A 5,048-nucleotide genomic window follows, 5' to 3' on the forward strand; every position below is an offset into this window, starting at 1 on the left:
AATCAGCAGTGGAACAACCTGGGCTTGAACTAGCACTCCAGAATGTGATGCCATTGTTGCAGGAAGCGATTTAACCTGCTGTATCACAATGCTGGCCCTAAAATATATATTTCTAAGACATGAGGACATTTTCTTACAAATCACTGATCATCAATACATTGTAATCATATATAAATTAATTATTAATTATATTATAATTATATATAAATTAATTATTAAAATAATTCTAATTAATAACTAATTATTAAAATAATTATTTTATATTCAAAATACCCAATATATGTTAAAATTTACCCAATTGTCTGCATTTGAGTGCTTTAAAATTGATTTTGCTGGAATGATGACTTGGTTGTCTGCAGAACGTACTGTCAAGCTCCCCTCCTCAAAGCCCTTGGGCCCTTCAACCCACTGATTTGATTTTTATTTGATTTTTAATTAGTTTATTTGAAGAGTTATATATTTGAAAGGCACAGTTACAAATAAAAGGAGAGACAGAGGGGAGGGGTAGAGAGAGATCTTCCATCTATTGATTCACTCCCCAGATGGCTGCAATGGCCAGGGATGGGCCAGGCTGAAGCCAGGAGCCTGGACCTCTGTCTGTGTCTCCCATGTGGGTTCAGGAGTACAAGGACTGGACCATACTTCCTCTGCTTTCCCAGGCAAGTCAGCAGGAGCTGGATGGGAAGGGAAGCAGCCAGAACCCTGGTCATATGGGATGCTGGCACTGCAGGCGGCTGCTTAATCTCTGCACCACAACCAGCCCTAGTCTAGTGATTTCTAACATCCAGAATCAGTTTTTCTGTGCCCAAGAGCTTTTATTCCAGAACCACAGAAGAGAGTGTAACCAGGGTTGGGAAGATGGGAGCTGTCCTTTCCAGAGAAGGGAGTAAGAGTGCACACTGTAGGGAATTTAAAACAATAATATTATTGGGGCCAGTGTCGTGGCACAGTAGGTTAATCCTCTGCCTGGGGCACTGGCATCCCATATTGGCGCCGGTTCTAGCCCCGGCTGCTCCTCTTCCAATCCAGCTCTCTGCTGTGGCCTGGGAAAGCAGAAGATGGCCCAAGTCATTGGGCCACTGCACCTGCGTGGGAGACCTGGAGGAGGCTCCTGGCTCCTGGCTTCAAATCGGCGCAGCTTGGGCCATTGTGGCCATTTGGGGACTGAATCAGTACAGAGGACCTTTTTTTCTCTCTGTCTCTCCCTCTCACTGTCTGTAACTCTAACTCTGAAATAAAATAAATAAAATCTTAAAATAAATCAATAATATTATTGACTAAAAGTTGTTCTGCTTTTAAAATTGTTACTATATCCCAACAAATCTAAACAATGTCAAAATAAAATATTTCTCACCTCAAAAAACCATTGCTGGTGGGCTAAGTTCTAAACAATCTCCACAGTGATTTGTTAAAGATTTATTTTATTTATTTGAAAGGCAGAGTTACAGAGAGGCAGAGTCAGAGAAAGAGAGAGAGAGAGAGAGGTATCTTCCATTCACTGGTTCACTCCCCAAATGGCAGCAAAGGCTGGAGTTGGGCCGATCTGAAGCCAGGAGCCAGGGGCTTCCTGCGGGTCTCCCACATGGGTGCAGGGCCCCAAGCACTTGGACCATCTTCTACTGCTTTCCCAGGCCATAGCAGAGAGCTGGATTGGATGTGGAGCAGCTAGAACTTGAACTGGTGCTCATACGGGTTGCTGGCACTGCAGGTGGTGGCTTTACTCACTGCGCCAGAATGCTGGCTCCTATAGTTGTCGCTCCCCGTCTTCGTGGAGGAACAACACAGGACCCTGCGTGTGGGGAGCAACCCGGACTGGACTGAGTTACTGGAATTAAGACTTATTCTATGCATCTGCTCTCCCACAATATGGCGCTGGGAGAGAAGTAAACAGCTTCCGCACAGCTGCCTCCAGTTCAACCAATAAACTGTAGGACTTGCTACTGATTGGAGGAGAGCAGCGTACTCGGCGTGTGGGCAGCCGAGTTGGGATTGGCGGAGGAGGACTATAAAGGAGGAGAGAGACGGCATGCACCAGGAACATCTATGGGGAACATCTAAGGGGAACGTCTAAGGGGAACACCTGTGCAGCCCCCGAGAAGAGCCGGCCGGCGGTGTGCCGCTCCCCTGCGGAAGTGGGGAATGTGGCCAGGGGGGACTGCCCTTCCACGGAGGTGGAAGGGATAGTAGCCAACCCGGGAAGAACCAGCAGCAAACCCGGGGAGGGCCGAGCAGACGAAAGAACAGCGCAGGGTCTTGTGTCGTTCCTCCACGAAGAGGGGGAGCGACACCTGCGTTGTTCTTTTGTCTGCTCGGCCCTTCCCAGGTTTGCTGCTGGTTCTTCCCGGGTTGGCTACCGTCCCTTCCCACCTCCGTGGAAGGGCGGTTCCCCCTGCCACATTCCCCACTTCCGCGGGGGGAGCGGCACACCGCCGGCCGGCTCTCTCAGGGGCTGCTCAGGTGTTATTCGGATAGATGTTCCTGGTGCATGTTGTCTCTCTCCTCCTTTATAGTCCTCTTCCTCCAATCCCAACTCTGCTACCCACACGCCGAATATGCTGCTCTCCTCCAATCAGGAGCAGGATCAGCTCCTGGAGGTCATCACTCAAGTTGGCAAGAGGCAGCTGCGTAGAAGCTGTTTCCTCCTCTCCCAGCGCCATATTGTGGGAGAGCAGATGCATAGAATAAGTCTTAATTCCAGTAACTTAGTCTAGTCCGAGTTGCTCCCCACACTATAGTGATCTTTGAATTTAAATTATTTATATATATGAACACAATGTATATGTCTTTTTTACATACATATAAAATTGTCACTATTTTTCATTTTTGTAAATTTATGTTTTTGCAGCCGGCGCCGCAGCTCACTAGGCTAATCCTCCTGACAGGCAGAGTGGACAGTGAGAGAGAGAGACAGAGAGAAAGGTCTTCTTTTGCCGTTGGTTCACCCTCCAATGGCCGCCGCGGCCGGCGCGCTGCAGCCGGTGCACCGCGCTGATCTGATGGCAGGAGCCAGGTGCTTCTCCTGGTCTCCCATGGGGTGCAGGGCCCAAGCACTTGGGCCCTCCTCCACTGCACTCCCTGGCCACAGCAGAGAGCTGGCCTGGAAGAGGGGCAACTGGGACAGAATCCGGTGCCCCAACCGGGACTAGAACCCGGTGTGCTGGCGCAGCAGGCGGAGGATTAGCCTAATGAGCTGTGGCGCCGGCCTTTGCATTACATTTCTAAAAGGTTGAACCTATAGGTAGGTTTGTGCAACTACCATCACAATCAGGATTCAGAAGTGTTCCATCACCCCAGAAAACTTGCTTGTGCTACTCTTAGGATCAAACCCTTTTTCTAGGGGCCAGTGCTATGGTGCAGCAGGTTAACACCCTGGCCTGAAGCGCCGGCATCCCATATGGGCACCGGTTCAAGACCTGGCTGCTCCACTTCCTATCCAGCTCTCTGCTATGGCCTGGGAAAGCAGTAGAGGATGGCCCAAGTCCTTGGGCCCCTGCACCCGTGTGGGAGATCTGGAAGAAGCTCCTGGTTCCTGGCTTCAGATCAGCGCAGCTCTGGCCATTGGGGCATCTAGGGAGCAAACCAGTGGATGGAAGACTCTCTCTCTCTCTCTCCCTCTCTTCTCTCTGTGTAACTCTGACTTTCAAATAAATAAATAAATCTTTTAAAAAAAAACTTTTTCTTTTCCAGAATGTTATGTAAATGTAATCATACACTATGTAACCTTCTGAGGCTTCTTTCACTCAGCATAAGGCTTTTGAGAGTCAAGTTGTTGCATATGTCAATAGTCCACGCCTTTTGCTGATGTGTAGTATTTGATTGCATGGACATACCAGTTTTTTCAAAGTTAAAGAACATTTTGTAACATGCATCAGTACTTCATTCTTTTTCACTATAAAATAGTATTCACTTATCTGGATATAGATACACATGACATTTTATTTATCCACTCATCAGTTGATAGACATCTTAGTTTACACTTTTTGGCTATCATGAATAGTGTTGCTGTGAACGTTTGTGCACAAGTTTTTGTGTGGGCATGCATTTTCTTTTCTGTTGGGTATATGTCTACAAGTGGAATTGCTGGATCATATAACTCTGTGTGTTTAACCTCTTGACTAACTTATGTCTCAGAATAGCCTGGTTATTTTCCATAGCAGCTATATCATTTTACATTTCCACCAGCAGTGTAATAGGGTGTAAATTTCTCCACATCCCTGACAACACTTGTTGGCTTTTTTTTCTTCATTAATTCTTTTATTTATTTAAAAAAAATTTATTACTCTAAAGAGAACAGATTTCATATATTTCATAGATATAACTCTAACACTTGTTCTTGTCTATCTTCTTTATTCTAACCCTCCAGGTGGTTATGCAGCAGCATCTCACTGTGGTTTGCATTTGCATTTTCCTCATGGTTAAGGATGTTTAGGTTCTTCTCATGTGTTTTTGGCCATCTGTACATCTTCTTTGGAGAAATGTCTGTTCAAGATTTTTTTCCCCATTTTGAAATTGTGTTATTTGTCTTTTTACTGAGTTGTGAAAATGCTTTATATAGTCTAGATTTAAGCCCTTTATTATCTAGATGATTTACAAGTATTTTCTCCTATTCTGCAGTTTGTTTTTTTCTTGGTGGTGTCTTTTGAAGAATGAAAGTTTTTAATATCAGAGAGAATATTTAGCTTAGCAGTTACAACACCCTTCCCATATCAGAGTATGGATTTGATTTCTGGGTCTGGTTCCTGACTCCAGCTTCCTGCCATTGCTGACTCTAGGAACCAGTGGTTATGGCTCAAGGAATTGAGTTCCTTCCACTCATATGGGAGACCTGGACAGGGTTCCAGGCTTCCTGCTGCTTCCCCAGCTCTTGTAGGAATTGGGGAGTTTCTCTCTCAATCTCTCTCTCTCCCCCTCATTCTGACTTTCAAATAGACAAATAATTGAAAAAAGTTTTTAATCTTGATGATGTCCAATTTATCTGGTTTTTTTTTTCTTTTGTTACTTGTATTTTTGGTGCCACATTAAGAAACCACTGCCTAAGTAAAGATGAA

The sequence above is a fragment of the Oryctolagus cuniculus genome, chromosome 7, assembly GCF_051225735.1.
Source record: "Oryctolagus cuniculus isolate XC-2025 breed Fujian yellow rabbit chromosome 7, ASM5122573v1, whole genome shotgun sequence".
NCBI lineage: Eukaryota > Metazoa > Chordata > Mammalia > Lagomorpha > Leporidae > Oryctolagus > Oryctolagus cuniculus.